This window comes from Egretta garzetta, unplaced genomic scaffold, assembly GCF_000687185.1.
Source record: "Egretta garzetta isolate BGI_Z169 unplaced genomic scaffold, ASM68718v1 scaffold166, whole genome shotgun sequence".
Taxonomy (NCBI): Eukaryota; Metazoa; Chordata; class Aves; order Pelecaniformes; family Ardeidae; genus Egretta; species Egretta garzetta.
In genome coordinates, this window is record NW_009260133.1 from 2,543,340 (window position 1) to 2,557,329 (window position 13,990).

The following is a 13,990-nucleotide window of genomic DNA, read 5'->3' on the forward strand; positions in this document are numbered from 1 at the left end:
ACCTTTTTGTGACACTGAACTAATTTGTGTGGGTGCAGTAAATGTCATTTACTTTCATATCAACCTTGCCAATTTTCAAGTAGCGGCTCTCCATTTTGTCTCTTTGACAGGCATTTGCTGGTTTTGCTTTCCATTCCAAAAGGAGCAGCCTCCTTCTGCATCCTCACTAATGCAATGCCTCAAAATCCAGTGAAATTTGGAGTCAGAACTTAACTCTGTTTTCTCTAAAGGCATGTAAAGATTTCTCATTATTGTTTTACCCTGGTTGGCAGGGATGTGATCGTTAGGACAGAAATAAAAGAACATACATTTTCAGATTGTATTTCCAAACTTTCAGCTTTGTGGCTTCTTTCTGATGAATGAGCAAAACCCATCACATACCAAGTAAATGTTACAGGAAAAAAAAGACTCCTGAAACATATTAGCTGTCTACAATGACAGCCCAGGTCTCAGTTCAAAGAAAGTTGTCCTGAGCATCACAGACACATTGGAATATGTCCTTCCCACATTCCTCTGAAACCACGGACAGGACATCCTGCAGCATAATAATAAGAGCCTGTGGGTTGTTAAGAGCCAGGAAAGAGCAGCATTAGAATAGGGGAGAGAAGTTATACTTGAACAAGAAAATATCAGACCTTTCTGCTAGACACCAAACTACCAGACTGATTCCTGATCCAAGTTCAAAAGATTAATTTGCCTTTTCTACGTCATTTGAGACGTATTTAAAATGGTATGATATGGCAGTAGGATAATACTGTTTATTTCAGAAAAGAACTTTCTCAGTTATACTTCTATCTTGATTGGCCTTGAGCTTTTTTATGAGGTCTCATAACAAACCAAGCCTACAGGAATAAAACCTAAAAGTAAAATAATATGTCCTTAACAGTTAAATAGATATTCTATGCTATTTACTGGTTTTCAGTCACAAAGTGCAAATTCATAATTAAAGCTGCTAAGTTCTCTTGCAAAGACCTTATTGGAAGATATTTTGGGGGCATGGCACTGCTAATGTTCAGAGATCTTTTCGAAAAGCAAATTGTACTTCTCTAGACAGTGTGTACTCTGTTCTCTTTTACTTATTTAAGAAGAGGGCAGATCAGAGACTATGGAAATGTCCGTGGATATGCATCCAAATCCAGTCCTGCTATGTTTGGTGAATAGCAGCTGTTTATGGGTGCTATTTACTTTGAATATAGAGTCAAGAAAGGCCCCGCCATTAAACTACATCTGTCTGAGGTGTTCTTCTCAAGGTACACGAGCTTCACCACCTAAGAAATATTCATACTTTCCTTTAAGCAAGCATGCTTTCTATTCATTATTTACTTTGCCTGTCGTATTCATCATAAATTTATTATATATTTAATGCTCATTAAGAAAAAGAAGCATTTTTCCTTCCTCAATAGAAAGGCCAAGAAACTAAAATGGTAATATTAACTCAAAGAAATGGACAGCAAACAAATAGCAGTTTTAATAATGTGAATCCTTCATAAAGGGGATTAAATACTTCTGACAGTTTTCTCATTCCATTTTGCTTGAAATCTTCCTTGTAATTTTTTTTTTCCGGTTCCAAAGTGGCTTTATGCAAACCCACGCTACAGGGTATTCTCTACTGTCCTTAATGCCAAAAGACTATTTGACGGTGTCAGAGACAGAAACCCTCTGAGAGAATGCAATATTCCACTACACCAAAGTGAAAACAAAATCCTTTGATTGTAGCAGAGTCTGTTTCTTTTCTTGTAAGGACTGAAGACATTTTGGCAGCTATGCTGCTTTTCTTGTGATTTGTGGTATTGTTTATTATTAAAACAAATTGCCCATCTATTGGAGGATACTGAGCCAAATTTGCTGATGTCAGTGAAGACGCCCTGCGGCTGAAAGGAGGTGGTTATAATCTGTGCAGGAACTTAAGAGGCTTAGAAAACTGGTGCAGAGAAACATCCCAACTTTGCAGATTTGGAACATTTTTAACTGGCAACCCCTGGCAGTGTAAAGTGAAAGTAGGGTCCAGCTTTTGGGTTGGGCTTCATTTTTAAATGGAAGAGGTAGGGCTGCACCAATGTCTGTCAGCAGCAGCAGTCTCTGAGAGCAGAGGGTAGGAGTCAGTCTTTTAATGAACAGTGGCTCACCTGGGGGGGATCAGCACATACTTAAACTGCCCTCAGTCCAGTACCTGCCTCAGCTCTCTGGAACAGCATCACCATGAATGCCGGGGAAATCATTCCTCGGGCGCAGGGAAACCTTTGCTCCATCCGTGCCTTTGCTCTGGTGAAGGAGGGTGAGTGCTAAGAGAAGAACAGCGCAGGGCTTTTCTAGTGCCTCCCCTGATTTTGAGACACAACAAACTTCGTGCTAAATTCTGACGAGAAACACAAATTAACTGCTTCTTTCCATAACAGCATAGAAAAGCGGATTTCCTAAGCACTGATAATTATTGCTGCCTGGTAGGGGAAGTGCCGAGCCATAAAAGGTTGCATCAGAACTTTCCCAAGCGCTGAAAAGATCAAAAAAGGCATGACCAGGGAAAATATGGGAAAGCTTTATTAGCCTCTTCCATGTTGTGCATGTACTTTTGTACCAGCTTCAGGCAAGGGACTGTTTCCCAGCTGCTTGCTGGGTGAAGATCTGTTGTTCTGCGTGCTAGGTAATGGGATGAGGAGGAAAACCACCTCATTTTCATTGACAGTAAAGCATCATGGGCCCCTTAATTGCAAGAAATATGATGTCTCAAATTTTATCTATTAACTAGAACTTGTAATAGCCACATGTCACTGCTGTGGGTTAAACTGCATTACCACCTCTGTGATCCAGCACCGTAATTAGTTTGTGTAGAGAGAGCATTTTCATAGTGAACATAGCCTTGCTTCATACCTAGTTTTATTAGGCTGTGACAGTGTACTTTCACAGCAATTAGCTCAGTCAGCTCCATTAAATATGACATGTCGCAAGCCTTTCAGCTTCACTCATTACAAGTCTGAGAACTGACTCCTCAGATCCCCGGTGTGATAAGGAGACAGCGCTGCCCTCTTTCACCTTGGAATATGGAAATGTAGAAATAACACAGACTGTTTGTACTTCGTGTCTTATTAAGATCCGTATCTCTCTTACATATATATACCCTAACCATTCTATATATGTAATTTGTGAATGTAATATACTTTATTCTGAAAACATCTGACTTGCTGGCCCAGTATGAAGCCTACACAGGCCACATGGCTCCACTAGATTGCTGCCTGATAGCTTCATGTAAACCCTAGTCAAAATATCTCTCTCTCTCTTCTTCTTTTTTTTTTTTTTTTCTAATAGAAATGAGCTTAGAGCAATAAAATAGTTTTAATTTCACAAAAGGACACTCCTTGGGAGATTGGATTAGATCTCAGTTTCACCCTCTCTTTAAGGGCAAAAATATTTTAGAAGAAAATTGCATAATTATGTTTCTTTTACCTAAGGCAAGTTCTGCCAGTGAACCACCATCAAAGGTATGAATTTAAGCAGGAAACCGGCATTTCTGGCTGGAAAGAAAAGCAGCATTATCTCTACTTTGTTTACTTTAACTGGACCAGCAACGATTTAGCACGAACATGGGAGTTTTGCCTGCACATAGCTAAGGGGAGAGAGAGTGCCTAGATGTTAGATACGGATGTATATGCATTCATGCCTTCCTTAGGTTTAGTATACATCACTGAGCAAAGCTGTGAGATGTTATCTCCTTGCCAATACATCAGCCTGTTTTGCTTGGATGAAAATTGACCACCCTTCAGAATGCCAAGTCATTTATCAAAATAAAAGACCCCAAACTATCTGTGAGAGGCAGAGCACGGGCTTGGTCGAGAGCGTATGCTGGAATGCATTTAACATCTCTGAACGTCATGCAAGAGAGGTAGAATGCAGCTGCTATTTGCACTTTCCTCTATGCTCCCATAGGAAAATTTGTTTTGTGAAATTCAACTGACCAGATAACTATCGAAGGAGAAGAAAGAAAGTGATAATACATGGGCTGTGAAACCTTATCCTAAATTGGTCTAGTAATATTGGGGGAGAGGTACTCATGTTACTGCTTTTGTAAGTACTGTAAACAGGTTAAAGCTTTTTTGTTACTGAAACCACATGGAAAATGAATTCTTTGTCAAAGAAATTGATACTTCGCTCGGCATGCTGTTACAGCTTAAATAATGTTAAAGCGAAAATTGAGAGGGTTTGAAAAATTGTCTTGCTCTAAAAATATAGGACGCAGATGATTTCATGAAAGACATTTTCAGATAAGTAAAATATGTAAAAGGTATTGTGAAGAAGTATTTTCTCAATATTCCCGCATTTACTTTTGTGCTGTTAGCATACTAATAAATGCAGTGGTGTTTTCATGTATAACATAGGCGTCATCCAGAACCCAATGAAGCTGATGGAAAGAATCCCACTGACTTCAAAGACCTTGGAATCAAGCCCTTACATAAATTGCTAATTAAACTTGATTAGTAAGTAAGGTTGGCCAATGGAAAAAGTTTACCAGATTTATAGCCTACTTGAATAATAGGTAGTGGAATTAGTGAAAGTCTTGGAACTTTATTGCTGGAGTTCTGTTTGACCACAGCACAGCATGAGCTATGGGCCTGTATTGCTTTTCCTCATATTAATTCCCTGGTTCATAGAAGTAAGGCAAATGTTTCTTTCTAACATGATTTTTTATTGTTTACATAAGACAGGCTTCCTTTTCATTAAAACTTTTGTTCTGTTTCCTTTGAAAAACAATGCTATAAATTAAGGGAAAGGGAGTATAACTTGCATTAATGGGATGAAATGAAAAAAAAAAGAAGAATTATGCAGAATATCAGAGGAAACATCCTGACAGCACGATCTGTTAGAGCGCTGAATTGTCTCTTGCAGGAAGTAGAGGAAGCCACGTCGCTTGGGACAGTGTGAAACTAGATTGGGTGAACCACAGAAAAATCCAGCATATAAATGAGACTGGGAAATGGGCTGAATCACTTAGTAGGCCTTCTGTGCATCTGATGTCTAGAAGAATGTTAAGAGTTGTACAATTTTCAGAAAGCCTGTGTATGTCTAGGCTTGTCTGTGGTGCTGATTATACTGAACAGTTTACATTAGGCAGTTTTCAGTAACCCACATGTAAAGCTAACCGGGAAAATCCTCAAGGAAAAAGAAACCAAACTAAGATGAAAACTATAGCCCTGTAACTCTGAAAAAGGGCTTAATGTGCCTATACCTTCTGATTCTTACCTGTTTGTCTCACGCTGGTGTAATTGCTTGACTGTCCAAACGGTGGTTAGGATTCTGACCTACTGGTGTGAAAAACAGAGGCTGAGTGGGGTCAGTGTTTGGCTCACTGTATTAACCTAATTCTCTGGTTATCAGTGCTTTGGTAGCTTAAACATATTGTATGTGCGCTGATCAGGCACTTAAAAAAAAATAATAATCCAGTATACTTTTAGGGATAACTAGAGTTCACAACTAGATTTTCAGTTCCACTGATTTAGTTACTTGAAGCCTGCAGCTGCCTGACTTCTTTTATTTGGTTTAACAGACTTTGCTGTGTGTATTTGACCTTATTAAATGGAGGGTGTATGCAATAAATCCTATTAAATATGGGGTAGATAAGAACATTACATACCCCCAAAAGCTCTCCTAATATGCCATGAAAATATTATTTTCATTAATATGAAAAATGCTGCTGCAGAATGTATCCTGGAAGGAAAGAAAGATCTTTTCCTCATGGCTTGCTTAGAATTTTTAAGGTGTTCTTTGAAGACCATCACCGTATGGCTTAGAATTAATCAACAAACTGTTCCTAAACGCCATTTGCCAGGAATAATCAAGCGGGCATATGTTCAACACTCAGGAAACATTTTAGAGGATTAAAAGTCACAGCGTGGAGAGGAATATGAAATCCTAAACCTCCCCCTGCACTCAGACAAGCAGACAGCCACATCATGAGCAGCTGAATCAGACTTCAGGAACTGCTTGCACAAACTATGAAAATGTCTGGCAAGATAAAATGTACCCTCAGCTGGAAGAAAATGATTCAGTGGTCACATGGTGTCCCATGGCCATAGCTTTAAAACAGACTTTCAGAAACATATTCGACATGTGTTGATGATCACACAGATGAAAGCATGCATTGTACAGATGGGAATTCTAGTGTCTTGCGCAGAGCCTTCAGGACTTATGAAAGAGAGCATTTACAGTGCACTTTTAGGACAACCGCGGAAAAAGAAGTGCCTTTATCAGTCAGTACAGTAGTTATGAAAGCCTTGTTTTCTTGAACATACTGAAGTATTCACATGTACACATATGGTATTGGAGATTAATTCATCTGTCCCTTGATGCATTCCTCATCACTGAAATAGAAAAACAAAACAGAAGAAAATGGAAAAGACTGCTGTGGAAAGAAAAGCCCCATTTTATTCAGTCTTAAGCATGACAAAGAAAAAAAATGGTCGGGGTCAGTCTTTGAAAGATTTTTTTGCATGCCCTGTGGACTTGAACTCCCCTAATGTATTTTACCAAGCTTTATGCCTGGGTAAAACAACCCTAGATATTTACTTGCTGTATCATGATGGGATTTTAAAAAGCATGTGCAAGACAGAAAAAAAGCCACACTTTTTCCCTTTTTTTTTGCATTTTTTTTTTAATGGAGAGGATATATGTTTCAGTCTTTCAAATAATCTCAGTTTAAAAGCATGTGCAAGACAGAAAAAAAACCACACTTTTTCCCTTTTTTTTGCATTTTTTTTTTAATGGAGACGATATATGTTTCAGTCTTTCAAATAATCTCAGTTATAGACATTGTTTTCTTTTCTCTGAATTTTTATATCCAGGGTACTTCTTTTAGGGGAGGTCAGTTAAACCTCAAAGCAGACAAACAATTTTCTTAAGATTGACTGTAGCTTCAGATTGACATTTCTTAATGAGCCTAAGCCCCAAATCCTGCCTTGCTGAAAATGGTCTAGGTTCACCAAGGTTTCTAATCTTTCAGTTCAACTTTTAGATGTATGACAAACCCTCAGACCAGGCAAGAAGTCAAAATAAGCAAAGATCTTTCTGGATTTTTTCCATGTGTTCTCTGGAAACACATAAATCTCAGTGTAGGTTTTATCAGGCGTATTTTCCCTTAGATCTAACCTAACCTGATTTTTCTCATGAAGCTCCATATTTGTATAAAGGCATGGACATCTATATGCACACATTTGTTCATTAAGCTCACAAAAACTTAGCACGATCCGGGCAGATCTGTGTTATGGATTTGAACATAAAAATAGGATGGAATGGACCATTTTGCATTAGGGAATAATTTATAACTGAGAATTTAAAGAACCAGTCACATTGTAGTAAATTATAAAATGTTTTAGCCATGTGTGTATTTTGCAAGCACACAGGTATGGTTTTCAGTTGTGTTAAGCCAGCTCTTTGGTGATCTTTGGCGGGGTATAGTGAAGCTGTGAATTACATCTATAGAATTTAATGTTACAGTTAAGACTCCCTTCCTTTGCAGATATTCTCAGCTTCCAGGATGAATTTATCAGTTGATTTATGTACATTTCTCAAAAGTAAAACTACTAAAATGCTTTTAAAATGAATGGTACAATTTGAGACAGGACCGACTGTCAACTGAGATCAGTGGAATTACATCAGAGATTAAATTGGCCTACTGTTAAAATTATTAATGTTGGCCCAAAAACCAAAATTTTAAATCAGTCCTCATTCAATCATAATTCCCATTGTCCTTTGTCAGGTTTTTGCTTGCAGAAGTGAATAAAAAAATGAGAGTTTGGCTCCTCAAGCTGTATGTTATTGAAATAAAATTGTTGACCTTTCTGGTAGATGATCACAGTGGCACAGTCAGGTTTCTTGCCAGGTTGGCGGGCTATAAGATTAAACTTTGAGGATTTATAATTATAGTAAACTAGTTTTGCCATACCATCCAGGCAAGGAAGTAAAACAGTTTAAGAGAAATGCCTTAAGTAGGCGCAGTCATTCTTGCAGAGATCAGATTTCCTTTGCACTCTCTTTTCTATACCCTGTAGGTAATAAATTCCATCTGGATGTATGGCAGCAGTAGCAACATTCAGTGTCCCAAACAGTCAGCCACCCAAGGTAGACACTTTGCTCTAACATACATATCTTGATCTCTGCTTCTTGGGCAATGCTATCGCAAATTACAATGGACCGTTTAATTGGGTAATTTCATTGATCAGATTTACCACTGCCATCCTTGTTGCTAATACCTGTAATTACGTTTGGACTTAATGAAAAGGCTACAGCAAAATGTCTGAGGAGCCCTATAACCTGGTTTTCCACATTCCTGGCCTTTTGTTTGTTCCAGGATTTGTAACACAGTAATTGATAATGATAGGTGATAGCTGAGATAAGTGGTTTTACTGTAATGCCAGGAAATTAGTTTACTTGCACTTATAGCCAGAAGTGTATTTCATCCAATTGTTTTATAGGTATTTGCTAAGGAAAGAAAATAATAATAATAATAATAATAAAAACCCCAACCAAATTGGGAGAGAAATTCTGCAGCTCTATTCTCAGCAAAATTTCACTTCTCTTTGTTTAGGTCTGGCTTTAGCAAGTTGCTTCGTTATATGTGAGCCAGGATAACAACTGCAGAAGTTAAAAACTGAGGCAAACAGGCAGATAGTACAATTTGGCAGTGTCATTTTACCTGTGTTATGATTTCCTCATAAATAGCACTTCTACAGTTTTTGTCATACTTTCAATATTAGTGCTTGCATTAACATGGCTCTCATGATTATCTTTTTTGTAATGTAGTTTACAACACCTCTAAAATACATTACAGGGTAGAAGCATACCTGTCACATCTATGGGAAAGATCACATTCATGATAAGCAGTGAAGGAGGACAGAGCAGAGTCCTTTCAGTCAGAGGACATTTTTCATTCATTTAACTTCAGTGATATCCCTCCAAATGGCAATCTAGTGTAATCTTGGGACATAATTTGTAACATAACCTGCTGCGAGCTGACCAAATTCTCGTTGATTTTTCAATTCTGGTTGTTGCCAAAATTTTGCATGAAGCTGAAATACCCAAGCTTCAGTATCATCAAAGAGGCTGCAAAATGTTCACGGTGAACACAGCTTTTGTGTGTTATTGAGGAAAACCAAAGTGTTATGGCTTTGGAAAAATAAATTTCTAGGAAGTCACTAAAACAGGTTACAAATGAGATGGAAGATTAATACTTAAAAAGACAATGGACTTGTGAAGGGTAATTGCACAGCCAGTGTTTCCAGTTTGGAAGAAGCACTTAAATGTGTCAACAAGATTTGTGGCAACATCTGCTGAGCACATTTTGGTGCCATCCTTTATAGCCACTCATTTTTACAAGGCATAACCATTTCTGAAACATATCTGAGGCTACAGTGCTGTGTGAGCAGCTGAGAAATCTATCATTTTCTTGATACTGAAAAGAGGTAGACTTGTTTTCTTTCTTCTCTTTCTGCTGTTCTTTCCACCCTTCCCTGGTCTTTGCTGATTAGTTTTAAAACAGCAGGATTAAGAAGCTGAATTGATTCAAGGAAGGGTCCAACCAGGTGTAGATATTTGCCTGTATGGGCCTTGTAGCAAAATGGATGGGATGAAGATTGAGTGAAACTTCTTTCTTTGGGCAAAAAATGTGTTATTTGAGTTGCTAACTTCATTTTGTGGATCCTAAGAAATGGTAGTAATTTAAATATTCTGGGTCTCACACTGAGATCAAGATGCAATATTAAGGTCAGCATGGGCTGATAATGAAAAAGTATTGGACCTGTATCTGAATTCCATCTCTGCCATTGTGCCCTGGACCTATGCATACAATTTTCTGAACTGTACCAAACCACTAACTAGATTACAATATGTAAATGATGTGTTTATATGTAAACCATACAAAAAGGGTATGTTCTGAGACTGCAGGTGATACATTCAGAAAGCTGGCTGGTGTCATCAAAGTGCTGAACCATGAAGTACCTGTATGAGATAAGTGTGGGACAGGATAAAACTTAATTGCTTCAAGGAAATTAGCAGAACTGAAAATGCCTAGGCTATTGAAATATCAAACAGATAACATAGCTTTGGTTTGATATGTAATATGCTTGGGAGAAAGGGATATTCTAATATGCGGTGATATTGCCAGTCTAGAAACTGGTCAGTTGTCCTCCTTCTCCTGCTCATTTTCACAGAGGACTTTCTGAAATCCAACAAGGTAGAGTAACAAGCATACCACAGTCTCAAGATGAAACATTTTGAGAATAATTCTTCTGCACAGAAATGTTATGATTAGACATACAAATAAACATTTTGAGACTTTTTTTTTTTTTCTAAGGGAGTTGGAAGGATCTTAGGAAATGAGTAATTCTCAGAATAGGCAGGAATTTCCTTAGGAACTTGCTAATTGCTGGACGCTAGAGAAGTATTGGCATGTCCATTATTCCCTGGGCATTGGCACTATTCAGTAAGATGTCTGTGTGATTAATGGAATGAGCCTGGTCCAGACAATGAAGAGTGTTAACAAGAACTTTGCAGAGCTCATGGAAAGTGCCTGGTTATTAGCGTTACACAGATGTGCAGAAAGTTGAAGAATATTTGTAGCTGTTGACATTTCTTGGGTGATGTCCATAAAAATGCTGGAGGTGGAAAAAGATGTCTGATACATTTGTTTAAAGAGTAGACCTCCAGATCAGATGCAAGATAGCTAATGAAGGAAGAAAAACTATGTTTGAGTCTAACAAGTTACACTTGGGCAATAAATGAGAGGGTGTCATTCAGTGTGTGAATAAATCATGCACACTCAAAACTAGCTTGGACATTGTGAAATGCTTGTGTCCCTGTTAAACCAATGAATGCAAGTGCATTAGGAATAGACTCTAGTCCTTGTGTGCAAGCTAAAATGATGTATCAAAAAAAAAGCTAATGAAGAAGGCAGTTTGATGTATTTATAACAAAGAAATTCAGGAATATGAGGAAGAGACAAAGAGAATTCTAGTATCACTAGAAATAACTATGCCGTATAATACATCTTTTAGTATGAGTCTCCAAAGGAAATAGCATGTTACTTGTTTATGACTACTTCAGACAAGTAATAAATTTATTTTAGCTGTTTACCTTTGTTAAAATATTTTTTTGGATGATAAACCTGTTATAATACAAAAATGTGTATTACTTTGTGGGAGTGATATATATATAGTCAATTGACAGATTTCTTCAAAATGTATTGCTAAATTTCTGCTATCTGAGGTCATATTATTAACTTATTTTTATGCTGGGCTCCTCAGTATAAGCTGGGACCTACCCTTTTTAGTCTATGACTCAGACTGTTCATTTACTACATTTAACTGAAAGTTAAATGCTTTCCAAAGAGAATTTGGGAAAAGGTGGGAGCATTTATATCACTTGTTAACAACCCTTCTATATCTCTGAAAAGACTGACATCAGAGGAAGCCAATTTGGGGAATGTACTTCAATACATCTTATGCTTCCTGCAGTAATGAAAGTCAGAAGACCTGAATTTTAAACATGATTCTTTCTGCTCATGATTTCATGGTTTTATACATTGATTTCTTCACTGTCTCTTTTTCTTTAATTTTCTAATTTTTTTATTTAGACATAGGTAGACGATGGACAGTATAGATGTATTATTTTATGGCCAGTAGCTAGCATTATTTTAATCTATGAAATCCGTGGTTAAAGATACCAGATCAAACTTTTAGACCACTCTTTAAAACATGTTTGCAGAGCCTTTTGTCGCATATTTCTACCCATACAAAACTTCATAGATCCACGTGAAATTATGTTTTCCTTCCATTCTTCTGGTAGAGTTTAACAAAATTTGCCTATTAGGTAAGCTTAGTTTTTCTTTAAAGAAGGTAACTTAGGTTTGGGAAACAAACCAACAGAAATCCAGGACAAATTCCAAGAGAGGATGTATTGCATTTAAAGAACAGCCTGCTTGCTAGGGGCATCTTTGCTTTTTTAAAGCTTTGAATTGGCTTTTATTGTATAGCTATGTCCTCAGAGAGCTAGGATTTACAGGCCTCATTAATGTAATTTATAAGACTAAATGACAAGCATACTAAAGGATCTGCAGCTGATCCAGTCAGCAACATACAGATAATTCAGATTTGTCCAACCTGGTCTTGTCAAGTCAAGCAAAACAAAATCAATCAGTGAACAGAAGGAGTGGGAGTACTTAACCTCAAAAAGAGAGTCTGTTTCCTGCTAGGGGTCTGGGACTGGGCAGCCTGTGCCCTTTTTGTATTTCAGAGAAAACACTGTAGGAAGTGATTTTTTTTTCCCCCCCCACTTTTTTTTTTTAAGCGTCAAAAAAACTACTGACATTCTTTGAGAAATCCCCTTCTTGCTTTCATCTGTGCTGTCTTGAAAAGTGGCATGATGGCAGTGCTCGGGAATAGCTTTCTCAAAGACAGTCCAAGTCAGAAAATTGCTATTTGCCAGAGAATCACATTTCCATCTTGCAGCCACTAATAATAACCTACAAAAGTATTCACTCTCAGTTTTAAACGACCTCTTGTGCTTGCTGCTGCCACTGAAATTAACAGTTAGTCAACATAACTGCTATTTTCCCTTCAACTGAGAACCAGCTATGAGCGTGAGGCACGTGTGCCCTGGCTGAGGAGAAGAAAGCAGACTCCCTGAGCAGGGGACCTGATCACCCAGGCTGTGGATTCCTCCCCACCTTTACTTTCAATTTGGCTGCACATGCATCATCAAATAATGCAATTTCAAGACTTAGGTTGAGCTGGGGGTGGGGGTAAATAAAGCTTAGTTCTGCTACGTAGCATATCAACATTGAGCTGTCTGCTTGTGAGCAGGGCCTGCTTGTGAGCAGGACCTTCTTGTGAACAGCCTTCCTTGAAACTTGCAGAGAAGACACCAACTTCGTGTCTGATAACAGCTACTGAAAGCTGTCCTCTCACTGAAAGGACGATGGAGAACCAACAGCCTTTAGACTTTCTGCCTCACATGCATTTTAGCTGATAGCTCTAACATGTGATGTGTGTCAATGTACCTAGTGCCATGAACTAGTCAGAGACACGTGAGCCTGTTTGTGAACAGTTCATTGAGCAAGGAACTGGTTTTTGCTTTATTAGCCTTGTTTTCATGCTTGTCTGGAGTGATATACCATGAGGTGTTTTCGGTTGAGGAGTTTTGAACTTTTTTTAGCAACAAAACCTAATTTGTTCAAAGTAAAAGCAGAAGTCAAATCCCCCAGTTAGTGGGCAGAAGTAATGTGCTACAATTTACATCTTGGGTCACAAAGATTAAAAAAGCAAATTCCTAATATTGTGTTTACTTCCTGGCACAGCAAAGAGAAGTAGAAAAGACTACAACATGTTCATGAGCAGGTTCTTGGCTCCCTTTGCTGGTGGCTCATTAGAATGCTGTGTAACAAGACTCTATACAGGTGGACAGTTAAGAGCCAATAATTTTAATTAGTGCTTTTTTAGATCTGTGTACCCAAGGATCTCTAGGAGCTTGACCTTGGGCCAGAAACCAGTCTAATGTTTTAGGTCATTGTGGGCCTGCTAAGATGCTTGTCTTGCTAGTGACTAATTTATGACTCATTCTCTCCTCAATTAGTCATAGTATTGCAAGTTTCCACAGTGTGAAGTTACAACTAAGAGGAGGAGGAACTAGGGCAGAGAAAAAGCTAAGGAAGAAAACTAAAATGGGAAGGATTTATTATTATACAATATGGGTTGAAAGAAAAGAGAAACAAACTAGCAAGACTTGTTTATTGTCTAAACTGAGGTTCAGCAAGGTAAACTGCAAGGAACTGTTGGGGTTCCATGGACTCATTGCGTATTTCTAAATTACCATTAGATATTTAGGAAAAAAAAAATTTAAAAAAGCCCACCCAAACAATTGGTTCTCATGAACACCTCACCAGTGAATCTTTGCTCAGTGTACCATGGATCAAACAGCAAACTCTGTCTTTGACTAGCCCCCTAGCCACGTT